The following is a 15655-nucleotide window of genomic DNA, read 5'->3' as shown; positions in this document are numbered from 1 at the left end:
AAAAAAAATATGAAACGGCATAGAAGCAAGAGAAAGAGTTATCTCCCTGTTGACTACCACAGTCTAAGCTCATTTACCATGTACTATCTCTGATAGTGCTGTAGCTGTCCAATCTCGTTCTAGATATTTCCTTGGAGAAAAACTGCTCATTTTGCTCTCCTCTTAACGCAGACTACACTAAGTTCCTGGTCTTATTGAAAACACATTTTCCACCATAGATTTTCTCTGCAATGTTCAGCTTTGTGTTTGTGTGTCTGCAAAACAAAAATAGTATGCATTTGCTTAAAAATCCTGTTTTGCAATGCTAAAAACAGCAGCGAAAGAAACATTAAGGTAATAGGACATCAAAAACAGACATGCACATATTTTATAGATGTCCACATATACACCCTCGCATTTTTTTATGCACACAAGATCCCTGCTGGTGAGGTCTCAGTAAGAATAATTAGAGCGGATTTCAGATGCTTCATTCATGCTGTATTTTCAGTGATATCAAAAGGCCAAGACAGCTCTGAAGCATTTCTGTTTCATCACCAATAAGTCAGCTGAGGTTACAGGGGATCTCTGCCCTGATCACATTATGCAGCCATGCAAACGAAGTTAACCTACAAGGTCATAAAACTGCCTGAAGATACTTAGTAAATAGCACAAGGATGAATTTCCTAGTCTACCATTTTCCTTAGAACAATAAAAAGGTACTATATGTGTTCACTTGTATAAGCCTGCCACAAGATTTTGGTCTGATCTACAAAGAAGAAATGTTTATAGAGTCATTTACAATTTTAATTGTATCCATCTGACATTTTAAGATAGTCTGGGGCAAACACTTCCTCAGTATTCATTGCATTCATCGCTAAGACTTCATTAGCTGGCGTCAAGTTAAAAGCCTGGGTAACTCACTAGCTTATTTAACAGAAGCACCCATACTGGTGTTTGTTTATGGAGCAGATGTTACAGACAGTAAATGTTTGTCTTCGAATGTACAGAGAAAAATGAAAATAAATGCAAGTGTGGCTTGTTGGTGCGGTGGTTGCACTTGCATGACAGCAACAAGGCTGTGCTTAGCAAGAAGTGTTAAGGAGAAGAACTCCGAAAAATAGATGGAAATGGACATCTTCTAGGGCTGTGTCCACACTAATACGTCTTCGTTTCAAAACGCATTTTTTTCTCTCCGTTTTGGCCTTCCATCCACACTGAGACGGCGTTTTGAGTGAAGGAAAACAGCGTTTTGAAAACGCTCTCCAAAGCGGATACATTTGAAAACGCTGTTTTTGCATCACAGTGTGGACAGCGAACCCGGAGCCTTTTCGAAAGCGATGACACATTTTAGTCATGTGACGCAGTCATGTGACCAATTAAACTAAGATTAGGAGGGCATTACACAGCAGTTCTCGTTTGGCTCTCGGCGAAGGCAGTCGCACTTTCCTCCTCTCCTCCTTCCCCTTATCTTCCCTGCTTAGCCTCTTGTGTCCTTGTCTTGTCTCGTGTGTATTACTTTCCCTGGAACACTCTCTCACAGTCTGTTCTCTAAAACTTAAAAGAGAATTATGGATTTGATCAACTGGTCTCTGAATGCTATTGACACCCTTTTCTCAACGAGAAGTCTGGCCTCGGGAGAGCCCGAGTGCCCTGGAGGGACTTTCCCTGCCTACACGATGGACGGGTGGCAGAAATGGAGGATCGTGTGCCTGGCGGGACTGTCGATCAAGGACGCTAAAGATATCTACCTATTCGAAACCATGATGACAGGGTTCTTGCTGATCGGAGCTGGCTTGGCCCTGGTTTATATAAGAAAAATCAACAACATCAACATCATAATGCGGATATCCCCTCGGCACCAGCTGTGGGCTCAAGGCTGGAGCTGAACAAAAATTCCCTGATAACGACTGTGTGTTGACTGTTCTTCCCATTCTATGCAAGGCCACCTGGGTTGGCTGGTAGACTGTTTACTTAGCCTGGTAGGGCGAAGGACACTGTCTCAGCTGAACTATGGACACGCACTCACACATACACTTACACTGATAAGCACTCACACATCCCCCCTCCCATCCAATGCCTTCGATGATTGTTGCCTCCTGGGAAAACGAGGCGGGTCTGGGCCCGCGCTGGAGAGACGGCGCAGTGGCAGGATGGCTGCTGTGTTGCCTGGGATTACTCCTTATCCCCTACCCAACCCTGTTGCTGGTCACGTGCTCTATAATGTTGTACTGTGGACATTATTTCCTGTTCTCATGCTGTCCTCCTATAGCCCAGCATGAGTAGAGGTCTCTTTTTTTCCTCTTGTACTTTCCCATTGTAGTGTATATTTCAGTGGTTTTTCTGTAATGCAACCGTTCTCTGACTTGTATCCCCATGTGATGTCTGTGTTGTGTGTGTAAGGTCGGGGGGCGGGTTCATTCCACTGCAGGGCAACCTGCCACTGCATGTGGCGAATAAAATTTGAACTTGAGTTGTTTTGTTTGCGCTCAATTTTGACAGCCCTATTAAAGATTAATATCAGCACATGCTCCAGATAGCTTTTCTTCAGATTCTTTAATTCTCCCTCGCTTTTGCAACTTTGTACTTTTCTGTTACTTGCAGCAACAAGTCCACCTCATTGTTAGTCCATTTAAAAAACTCGGTGCTTTTTCTCAACATTTTGGCGCGTCGTTTCAAATAGCCGGAAAGTAAATAAACGGCAGATATAAATGGGGCAGGTCAAATCGTCTTGCGTTTCACGCATGCGCAGTACTGGAACGTAAGCGTTTTCGGCCATTTCAATGTGGATGCACAACTCTGTGAAAACGACTGAAAACGATAGCGTGCACGCGGAGCGTTTTCAGATGAAAACTCAGTTTTCAAATTTATCCGGGCTAGGTTGGACGTAGCCTAGAAAACCCAACCTGTCATGGGTTCTCATGTTTTACAATTACACTTGTCCTCTTAGAAAGGAGGGTCACTACAAATCAATACAAAGTTGTTTTGAGTGATCACTATTATCCTCTTACATTTCCACCCTGATGGGAGTGACAAGGCACAATGGGTGAGTGAATGGCTGCTAAATTTGATGATGACAATGTAAATGCTATATCAGTCGTTCCCTTCATGTGTATCAGAAATACCTGCTGTCTGCTGACCTCCATCCCTACGGATTATAGAAATAAATTACCTTACCTGTTAGCACCACCTGTTAGTTTGTGTGCCTAAATTTATATTTAGTTCAAAATCAAGACTGTATGTCAGCTCAGAGGTGGCATTCACCCTGCTACAGGCTTGGCATGACATTTTCTAAAGACACATATTCAGGTGCACAACAATAAAAACCATGAATATAGCTCATCCTGCACTGAGATGATAGCAACACTATTCCCATTTAAAAATTGTTCTAAATTAGATTTTGGTGAAATGATGAGAGAACTTTGTAATTAATTTCCATTGCAATGTAGGCTGTAACTGACGCAATTACATAATACTTAAGCACATGCCTGAAATGTGATTCATGTTAAATGGGATTCGCATATAGTCTGAGGTTTCGAGGAAAATTATCACCCTCTCATCGTGGCACATAAAGATACAGATGGTGAACTTTGAATGTGTTCTTTCTTTTATAGATTACAGTGTCAGTTGGGAAATTAGAGAAACTCACTGAAACTGCACCATCTGTATCTTTGCACTTGGTGTCAAGAGAGTTATTAAATTGAGGCAATTAAGCTCATTTCAAACTGGGTGAATACATTTACAAATTAGGCTTTATTTCCTTTTAAATATCACACCTTTGCACTACCATGGTGAGAATCAGTACAGTATAGCTTTTATCTAAACACATATCATATTCATACCTATAATAGGTGTCCTTCCTTATCAGAGAAAAAACAAAAGATCCAACCCAATGTAAAGAAATAATTTTTTTTAAATTAAAAACTGTCCCAATTTTAGTCAAATGAAAGTGCTGGCTTCCTCTTAACATATTCCATTATGCAACTGGCATAGTGAAAGATGATTAAATTATGAGACTGCGGGATCAAATGGAACATTAACCTTGTGTACATGGTGTGTTATATTCTCTTCTGAGGTTTTATTCCTTTTAAGAAGGTTGCTTCTTATTCTGGGATGTCGTATTCCTACAAACCTTGACCTGAGTTTTAACTGCTGTTGATGTTGGCCTGTGCAGGAATCTCAGATCTGTGAGTGGGTTCCATATGACATATAGCACTAATTCTGTATATGGTTTACAGAATACAGTTAGTAAACTACTGGTCCACTGCAGCACACTGCTCACACAATCTCTCATCACTCTAATCACTAATGTATTCTGCATACTACGCCATTTACAAAAGAAGCTATTAAAAAATCTACACTTCTTTATGCATTAAAAAGCATTTAAAAAATGCTGCACATTATGAGGAAAATAGCTCCAGCGACCCTTAAAGACCAGCACTACCGATGCACCACACAGCACCAAAACAGGAACCTATAAGGGCATTTGATGAAAACATCTTCTTTCAAGGCCAATGCTAGATGTGTAGCAAAATTTATTACTCCAAGTTTAAGAAAATTCAGTTTGATATTTTGGAAAGGAAATGTAACAAATGCATTGTTAATTAGGTATGTTGTGTAAAGTAGAAGCAGTAGAATCTCCACTGACAGAAATTTCCCCAAGAATCAAACATATGGTGAATGTTTTCATTTTGTTGTTGTTTTGTTGCTGCATGAGGATTACTGCTTTTTGTAGCCATAACTACTTGTCAGCCTATCCTCTTACCCCCATTCTGCTCACTCCCTGTCCTTCCTATTCCTTTCCATCTGTTTTCCCCTCCTTTCATTATCTCCCCTCTGCTATCCTCCTGCCTCTCTTGGTCTCCTCTGTGCCGAGCAGTAGTGTCCTTGCAACCCCCTCAATCATCCCCACACAGGGAGAGTTGGAAGCAATCCAAGCGCAGTCCCTTGAGTCCCAGCTGGGTGACTTCCAACCCCACTCCCCAGGCTTCACTCTAGGCCTGTGGGCCTGAGAGCTGGCAGCTCAGGGAGGCTATTGTCGGGGAGAGATTAACCACACATGGCAGCTATTGTGCAAAAGTCACACACACACTTTGACATGTACAGAGCCACATATTCTCTCAATATAGCAGCTTTTGTTTAACATCTATGAAGATGTAAATTAGTACAAGGTAGATTACAAAGCTATAGCTCTGTAGATTCTCCAGCTAATATTATATAAAGTGAGCAAATGTCGTGTGTGTTATACGAGTGGTGTGCACACAATAGTACACCACTATTGTGTGCACACACAGTGTGTCCAGTGATTAATTCTGCTGAGGGTATTGATTTTCTATTCACAGGTATTCACAAGTGGAAACATCTTTATCAGGCTCCCCAACACACAAACTCACTTCTAGTGTCAAATTCATGTGAATCTATGTGCTTGTGTGGTTTGATCTGCCTTACTTACACACAGACATAGCATGATACACTGTAAACAGCTCAAAACAGCTTGTTTTCAGTACAACATGCATGTTTCCATGCAAATATGGAAGGGAGTCCACTGAAGCTGTGACTTGAGCACAGATAATACTTACACACATGACACATTCACGATGCTAATTCCCCCCAAATAAACCCAGCAGCCTTGGGACACGGATGGAATGATGGCAGAAGAGATATGGAAACGAGGAAGACGGTAGAGAAAAGGATGAAAACCGCTGTGTCCCACATATATGCGCCACACAATCCCTCCCTCATTTACCACTTTTCTCCTCCCTTTTCTCCGATTATTGCCCCCTCCCCCCCTTCGCTCCCTTCTTCTCTGCAGTTTCTACACCCCTCTTCACCCCTCTGCCTCCCAACACCCCTCAACAGAATCCCAGCAGCAGCTCACAGGAGAGGTGGCACACTTTGAAGATAAATTTAGAAATGAGGTGCGATCCCAAGGCCGGCACAGAAAAGAGAAAAGTAGAGACAACAGACATGTATGTCTGATCACATGCACGCACACCAATGTCTCAACATGCGGATCACACATGACATGCTGCACAATGCTACTACTCAGGCTACCACTAAGGGTGGGGTGAGAAGAGAAGAGAAGAGAAGAGAAAGGTCTGGCCTACTCATACTCTCTGTTCGATGGGTGGGAGTTGTGTGACATGGTCTGAATGTTAATGCCCGAGCTGACTGGACCCCCTGAAGAGAGCGATAGAGAGTGTATGGGAAGAGGAGGGAAGGAGAGCTAGTGACTTTGGGCTGATGGGAAGAAAGAGGAGGGAAGGAGGAGGGAAAGTGACTTTGAGGTAGTGAGAGGACTCTGGGCTCCTTGAGTTCTCGGGTTGAAAACTCATCTCATGCAGATGCTTACTTGCAAGCTCACCCATGGACGCACACACAGACACACACATACACTCACACAACCCAGGCTCAGCGTGCAACAGTTTCTCTGCTTCACTGCTCAACCCTGAACACCTCTATCCTCCCTTATAACACCCATGCTGCCCTCCATCGCTCTCCTCCCTTTTCTTATCCAATCTTATTATTACTATCTCACCTCTCTTTTAAACCATTGCCCCTTCCCACTACTCAGGTTCCTTCCAATCCTGTGAAATCCATTCGAATACCCAACTCCGTCACAAATCCATGTATTGTACTAACATTGCCCAGTGAGAAATAAGAATAATAATAAAGCTAAAAAATAAAAATAAAAACAGGTTTGGGATTTTTTTAATGCACCAGTCCTGAGTAATGATAGTACAATAATGAATCTGTATATTTTTGCTGTCAATTATATATATAAAAAAAATAAGTTTTTGCACTTGAACCCTTGAAATGTTAAGGTTTTAGGGAAATTTCCAGTCATTTGAATATTTGCAGGGTATGCTTTATTTTTTAATTTGAATATATATATATATACTATGTCAGCTTAGCTATGTGAGAAAGAGGAATATCATGTGTTACACTACAGTTGGGTTCATTTTTGCTATACCCAAAGGGCTAGCAACAAATCTAGCAACTTTCTGGACAGTCAACCAGTAATGCAAGGTGAGCGCCGGGTCTTGATTTGTCACTTTCTCTGTTGTTCTTGTCATTTGTAACCATGATGGTGCCCGAGGGAAAAATTAAGAAAGAGATGACTTCTAACTTCTGCGTGATAACATTAACGCAAAGATACCTTGTTTTTATAGAAAGCTTTAAAAACAGTATCATCTTTCAAAATTTTGTCACAGAAATTGTTACAGTTAGTAAATGTAACATAGACCCTTTGACCCAAGTAAAGTTTAATCCAGAGCAGGATTAATTCCTGTGTTGACGCCCCCATATAGCCTATAGTATTCTCTAGATGGCACTGTAACTGTTTGCATTTATACTATTTATATTATTACTGAAATGCAGGAAAGAGGGAAGACTTAACCTTTTAGGATTCAAGTCTTGAATCAGATTCAAGTCCAATACACCGAATATTCCCATAAAGTTAGTCTCTTTGTTCCGAAACCATGTGAATTTTGTCCCTTGTGCAAATGATAAAGGAACAGAGATACCATCACTTAAATAGTGCTTGTAAAATGGGCCTACCACTGGGCTGATGGTTAAAAAAAAAAGGTTAAGAGCCGACAGAGTCTATGCATTGATAGAAAGGGCTATATAAATAAGAAAACATACATTGTAACGCATTGTTAACAAGCGAGATACAACTTCCTATCACTCTACTGTGTTTACACAGCATATTAGTGTAAAGTGCTCCAATCACAGTTGTTGTAGTCTCTGTTGCTAAAGCTGCTTATCAGTGAAGGTGCACATCAGGCTACAGCGTAGACTGCGGTGTGTGGTATACGGCTTTATTGTAGCTATGCTGTAACCACACAATTAATGCAGTAATACAAATAAGCTTAAGTCAATAAAGCCTCCATAAAACACACATTTTGCCCCAGCCACTGACAATTTTTTTTAAATTAGACTGCTATTGTATCAATCATAAAATATGAAATAGACTCAAATGCAGGGATCACACAGGAGACCGGGTAAAAGTTCAAAACAAGAGTCTTTACTTGAAAGCCGGAGGTCATACACAAAAAGTCACTCAGTATAAAAGATGAAGGCAAAACGCAAACACAGGAAAAAAGATAACTCCATCAACACTGGGACTAAATAAGTAAATCATAACATGGATTTAGTCAAATGTCAAAAATAAGGAACGGGCAAAAAGTTAAAGTTATAAGGACTACACCAGCTACAAAGCTTAGTTAACATTTAGCACAAAGACAATGTCCTGATCTTTTTTAATTTAAAGTATATGATGGGTTCTCTATTAAAATACGTTTAATTTTCTTTTTATAAACCTTGAAAATATTTTAGGGGATTAGGACCTGCCTGATGGATGAGACCTGCCAGTTAACACTGACTAGTCATCCAGTTCCTGAGGTGACAGACCACTCATATTGGATAACAAAGGTGTTAAGCCAGTTTCCCCACCACAAACAAATTCCAGTTATGGACCTTAGAGATTATTTTGTCACAATACAGTAACGCACAGTTTTATTCTGTAATCAACAGTCCATCTGAGATGCTGGAGTCAGCAAAAATGCTAATGCCGCAGTTACAAATACTCCTATCCACTGGACTTAGTACAGGAGACTGAACTTGGCATACTCTCGATTGGGAAAGCCCTCGTATATCTAATACTGCAATGCTTTTTTTAAACACACCAGTGTTTCAGCATCAGGCCCACATAAAAGAAACTGTTAAACATTAAAGCAAATTAAAGTACTGTCTAAGCACTGGCTGAAATGCGGGTGGCAATTAGGCACCATTAAAGATAGTGTGTATATGCAAGCATGTGTCATTGTGCTTTCATCTGCCAAACTGCAGCTCTGACAAACAATTAATGTAATACAGTTGGATTCAGAGTCTGCCTTGTCATGGTAATGTGTTTGAAGGCTGGAAGTCAAAAGCAATTAGAGAGATAGCTTGAGCCCCACAGCTTCAAACGCAAACTACTACACACAGCGACACACAGGACTCCACTTGCTGCTAAAAAGACATTTATCTGTGGAATTTTGTTACAGTGCAGCAAGTGTAATTTGATGCTAGAGTATCTCTGTGTTATACAAAGAAATATGGGCTTTGGTGACATCTATCTATCAGCGATTTGTGACAAAGCAAATCAAAGAAAATAAATCAACGAGATTAAAACAGACCAAGTTGACAGAATTTAAATAAAAGCAAGAGAGCAAACTGGAAGAAAAATTGAAAAATATAATTTAAAACTATATTTGAATCTGACTGAGTGAGACAAATTGTACAAGAGGGGTAAAAGCAGAAAATGGGGAAGAACAGAGGAGGGATTACTTACACTTGGCTTTTGACAGACTTGCTGCAGGAATAAACACTATTGGGAGTGGTACAGATCAATAGTCTCACTGCTACAAACACGCACTCAGAGAGCCTAGTGTGGATCAATACACCTGGTGCAACAGCGTTCCAGTAAACAACGTTAATGAACACATCTGTATCTAGCAAATATCTCATGCAACAAATCGCTACATACAATAAAGTCTCACACGCACTGAGTGTAACAAACAAGCAACAAACTATCACAAAGTCCCATATAACCTGCTCCAAATGTTTCTGTTCACACATACACAAACACATTAAGTGAAAGAGCCTGAAGATATGTGGATGGACAGGTTAGTAGGTGTATGAGGTCACCCTGAATGACAAAGCACACTATACACACATACCCACATGTGCCTGGAGACATAAGTGATTGCAAATACACATATGGACGCTTATATATCCAAGCTGAGGGCCACATAAATCACAGACAATCAGAATATAAATGTGAGCCAGTTGTGCAGGACAGCATGCAAAGCAACAGTAAGCACACCGCAGTGCACACATGCACAGACACATGCGGCATACGTGTCAATACACACACAGACTATCGGAAGCCCGGTAGAGAAGAAATACTGAAGCATCATGCAGGGAGGATTGAGTATGGTTGGGAGATCTGCTGAGTGGGAGGGTGAGTAAAGCTTAAATCCATTTACACAGCATCCAGGAAAACACATTTTACAGCACAGATGGCGAAGGACAACCTTACCGACTACATCTATGTGTTGCACACCGCTGAAACACTCCATATTAAAGAGAAAAGCATTTCAATGGCAATTTAAAAAGCACAATATTACACATCTATATAGCTATCATTAATATAACCGCTAAAATAAAAATACAAATCAGGCATTTTTAGCCTGCAAGCAAAAGAAAAATATGACTTTAGACTCTCCATTACATAAGATGTTGCAATTTACACCAGATAGAGACATAAATAAAATCAAAACAGAAATCAGATTAGATCTTGACATTTTCTGCCAATTAAAATTCAATTTCACTACAACTAAGCCTATTTCATATTTCTCACCCACACACCTTTAAAACATTTACAAAAACACACAAATCTTTTCGTGGGTAACTTAGGTGTGTTATGTTTATACAGACAGGTGACAAATTAAAGAAAAAACACCATAAACTGTGACGGGCCTCCACATGCCACCACAACATTTCCACTGTGCACTGGCATTGATTCTCTTGAAGTTTACTGAAGGGTAATATGTAATATCATTATGTAAATGATATTTTGGCAGTGGCATCATCCAGCATGTCATCCAGAAGCAGAGGTGTGGACTCGAGTCACATGACTTGGACTCGAGTCAGACTCGAGTCATTAATTTTATGACTTTAGACTTGACTTGAAAAAATGTTCTAAGACTTGTGACTTGACTTGGACTTTTACACCAATGACCTGGGACTTGAATTGGACTTGAACCGGTTTACTTGAAAAGACTTGATATTTTACCCCAAATATAAAATTTAACATGCATATTATATAGAGATTGAAAATGTGACGTCATTCACGGGTAGAACCGCAAAGGATTCTGGGAACTCGTGGCAAGAGGTACTAGCGCACGCAGGCTTTCAATTGAAATCAGTTATATATGGAATCAGAACGATGCCACCTTGAAACGAAACCGAAAAATGGATTGAAACCGGAAAAAAAAATTGTAAGCGAAAACAAAACAATTACAGTTTCAATTAATTGTTTTTCACTATCAATTTTTTTTTTCGGTTTCAATACAAGATTTTTCAGTACATTTATTTCAGTTACAATATTTTTTTTCGGTTTCAATCCATTTTTCGGTTTCGTTTCAAGGTGGCATCGTTCTGATTCCATAGTTATACAGCGATAAAAAGAAATACAAAAATGTCAAGAAGCTGTTGTGTTATTAACTGCAATAGCCGGTCGCATGACAGCCACGGGAAGCCGACGGGTAAAGAGATCGGTTGTTATCGGATTACGTCGTTGAAGAGAAATTGTTCGAGCCATGTTTCCGAAGTAACAAAGAGGTGACTGGATTGCAGCCATTCAAAGACCAATTATAACGTCCCAGAACACTCCAGCTCACAGGTTAGTCTGCTCCAAAGCATTTCCACAAAGGTCAGTCTGCTGTTGTAGTTAATGCGTCATTTTTCATAACATAATTAGTGATATAGGTTACAAGCAAGTCTGGCGCTGAACAGAAATTGTCGCGCTATGCTCCTTTGTTTATTGTGCATAAATAGTGAATTGTCCTGACACAATATTGCGCTTCGCTTCTGTTATTATGGTACAGTGACAAAAACATATACTTTTATTCACAGGGTAAAACAGTTGTTTTGTATCACTAATTGCCCAGTGCGATTACAGCATACAATATTATTGTCACTGCTACATTTCTGTAATGCTACCAGAAATTATTTCCACTGCTAATTAATTACCCTTGAGCTCAAAGGTCCTATTAATAAACGGTTAACGAATGTGTATTTATGACGACGATTTGTGAGACTGGTAAACTTATGATACGTACGATGGTCTTTACTTTCTACACGGTGCATTTCAAGGTCCTGCACCCATCCGTCGGTAAACTGTACCTGGGCTTGTTGCAGTGACCGGAAGTTACTAAACTTCACGAGTGTATGCGCTCACTCCAAGAACCGTATAATTATAAATATGCATATAAATATGCTACGATGAGATAGCTGACTTCATCTAACTAGCAAATGTTTTCCAGGCTACGTTGGTGATGCAGTTTTTTTTTAATGTGTATGATATTTTTGTCATGCGATTTTAAAGCCAGTCCTACAACCGCATCCAAGAATAACATGCAGCTTATCTCAGAACTGTTGGTGAAAATTATTCTTGGAGCTAGGTTTAATTGAGCTGCATTTTAAAGAGGTGCAATTTCACAATTTGCGTGTATTTTCTACGTTCACTATTTTGTCATGTGTTGAGAAAAACACAGATTTAAAAATTACATGGTCTAATATTTACATTTAGCATATAACTGCAACATGCTTTTTTCGTGTGTTTTTTTTAAAGACTCGAAAGGACTTGAAATTCAAAATTTCAGACTTGTGACTTTACTTGGACTTTTACACCAGTGACTTGAGACTCGACTCTGACTTGCCTGACATTACTTGAGACTTGACTTGAGACTTGAGGATAAAGACTTGAGACTTACTTGAGACTTGCAAAACAATGACTTGGTCCCACCTCTGTCCAGAAGTCTCCAAAAGCTGTTGAGATCTAGCATGAGATGCAGTCACCTTCATTATAAAATTTAGTTAACACCCCCATTCATTTTTGATGGGGGGCACTATGAAAAAGAACACTTCCATCATTATCATTATAAGATAAAGGTTTAGTCTAAACATGCCAGCTAAGTCCATCTCAGCAAAATACAGCTACTGAATCCCCTGACTATAGGGTTTAAGGTTTTTCCCTTTTAAATTATTACCCATATGTATGTGAACAGTGCTGTGAAAAGGTCTTGAGAAACTCCTCATTTCTTCATATTTTACTTTCAGGGAGTCAGACTTTCTTGCCTTGTTTTGTAAATGAGCTTTAGCTATAGTTCAACAGGCTATTTGAAGGTCTTCCATTTCTTGACATTGGCTACTTTTTCACTGATTTCAGTCCAGTCCTTGTACCTGACCATTTTCAGAGTAAATTTTGTTTGATAAGCTATTTAACAGTGACCTATCATTCAAGCATAAAATAGTCACCTAACTGAAGGGACGAACCAAAAGTTATTTATATACATAACAGGCAATTTAGCTAAAGTCACTATATCTACGCTAAAGAATTCCCTGTTATGTGTGGGGGGGAAAGAAAAACTTGGTTCGTCCCTTGAGTCAGGTGCTTTTGTTATGCTTTAATAATTCATAGGTCACTGATTAGTGCCTTAACAAATGCCTACACATAACAGGTAACCTAGCTAAGATCACTTTTGTCTTTAGTCACTTTTTTCTGTCACAAAAACGCATAATAATTCCCAAAGAGTTATTAACAAAAATGTAATACATCTTGTGCATGGTATACAGTGTGTCTTAAAAAAAAAAAAAAAAAATCAGAAAGCTAGATGACTGGAGGACGTGTAGACCTAAAAAGCTATTTAGATCAGATGGACAGTATCTGAAAGTCATGTCCTTAAGACAGTGAAAAATCCAACAAAGACCTGACACAGGACATGAGAGATGGATCTAGCGCTTCAGTTAAACCATTTACTGTTTGCTGAAGTCTAATCAGAAATAGTCTCAGTCCCAAGCAAGGAAAGCGTAGAACAGAACAAACGAAAACCAACATCCAAGAAACAAGACTTCTTAAAGAAAGTACAAGAGAGCCAGCCTAAGAGTTTAGGCTATGTTGAAGAGTAAAGGTGGTCATACCAAATATTGACTTTCAAGCTTGTGCAAACTCTGTTTTACCTTATTTCCAATTATGTTTGCATGCTTTAATAAATCCATATAGCCATTTCCCATTTTCCAAGCAAAATATAAAATAGTGAAGGGCGGCTCAAGACTTTTGCACAGTACTGGATATGCATGTCTGCATCTATCTGTAGTATGTGCATTATGGCCTAATAGGATCTGGAGAGCAGTTAATTTTTTCCAAAACCAATGCTGTTTTGGGCTTTCCTGGTTCCATTAGGATCAGGATATGAATATTAATAGGTGCTTTAGCTGGCAAGCTGAAAAGGTGGAGACTAATATATTCTGCTAATGATACAGAGTGGAGGGAATGTGAAGGTGGGGCTTCAGAGAAAATTAAATGTTTGTTGGCTGGTGTTCAAATTAACTCACCTCAATGTATATGCACTCTCTCTCTCTCTCTCTTAGCAAATCAAGGAACACAGATGTGCACCGGTTTTAGTGAACATGGAATAACCAGGACTGACAAACAAGATCTGGTGACAGGGAGTACAGCAGATGGGATGGTGTGATTCTTATCTCGCCAGCCTCACTTTAGGGCAGGCGAACATATCGAAGGCACACATATATGTAATATTTCTGCTTGAGAAGACTTTTTAAAGGGGAGAGTTTAAGATTTTATATGAGAAGAAACTTTTCTTGTATGCAGCATATTAAAAATTCATTTCTCACGAGGTGCGCTGAGCAAAATCTTTAACAAAAAAATGGAGCTGCTTGTTTATGCGGTCCAACAGTTGCACTATCAGGTCATAGAAGATGTATTCACACTGCAACCGCGCTTTCACCAGAGATGGTTCCTGAAATAAAGCTGCCGGCCAGAGACTGAGCAAAAATGAAAACCAATTCCACTGATATAGACAGAATGATATCTCAGACAAGGCTTCCACAAATAAATCAATACAAAAACCAATGCAACAAAACTCAAAATCACAAATGTTTCTTCTAAAACTGCACTGAGCACCATGTTGTGCTGAGATACAAAAATACTTGCTGTTATTTCTTGCTTCACTTTCAAAGAGCTTCCTTTGAAGGAGTTTGCCTTTGCTAAATCATCATTACTTTAATAAAACAGCTACAATAGGAATTTCAGTTGAACTGCAAAGAATCTGGTTAAACTGAGGTGTTGACTCGTACTGAACAAAACTAAACAGAAATGAATTGGAAGTCGTTTCAGCGATGTAGTGTCAACAATAGCTTATCCTCTGCTGAAGCAACTGTCATACAAAGGGATTGAGTGCCTCTTTCCACCCCCTATTTCTCACTCTGTCTCCACTTTCTTTATTCTTTCTTCTCTGTCCATCTTTCTCTCTCAGACACTCACCACTCAGCTCTTTGAATTAAATGCGATGCTATTAATCAAAACTCTAGAGGAATTATTGTGTGTTCTGCACACTTTAACTGGGACTGTGCTCAAATAGTCCAAGAAATTACCTCGCTTTTTCTTCTTTTTTTTCCTTCAGGCACATTTATTTTGACCTTGACAGAAAATATCAGGAGGTCGAGGCCTGCTGCAAAGGACAATTTATCAGGACTTGGAAACAAAAAGAGCCACAGAGTTCCGAGACTATGACTGCACCTACACAAGCCTCTTTAATAATGTGAAAGCACGTTGCTGATGTGGGTCAGCTATGGAAAAACAATGCTTCGAAGAGGGAATGCAAAAAGTGAATATTAGATACGTTGTCACAAGTGTTCTTACTGTGTTGTTTTACGCAGGCCATATAAACAAAAAACAAGGGTGAAAAATTCATTACCAAGGTTGGTATTTGAAAGAAAATGCAATATCTAGGCTATAAAGTAAAATGAAATATGAGTCATGCTGACATTAGCTGTTTTTTCTGTCCACTCATATTTTCCCCTCCTGCCAGAGAGATGATCGAGTAAT

General features: G+C 39.6%; 1 long non-coding RNA gene across 1 annotated transcript in view; it reads right to left on the bottom strand.

The window, feature by feature from the left end:
- Positions 1-15655, bottom strand: part of LOC120738719 — a 99337-nt gene that overhangs the window by 24095 nt on the left and 59587 nt on the right. The window lies entirely within an intron of this gene.

This window comes from Simochromis diagramma, unplaced genomic scaffold, assembly GCF_900408965.1.
Source record: "Simochromis diagramma unplaced genomic scaffold, fSimDia1.1 OVJJ01000026.1, whole genome shotgun sequence".
NCBI classification, from domain to species: Eukaryota; Metazoa; Chordata; class Actinopteri; order Cichliformes; family Cichlidae; genus Simochromis; species Simochromis diagramma.
Note: the sequence above shows the minus strand (reverse complement) of the source record. Positions and strands in the feature narration are given on the sequence as shown.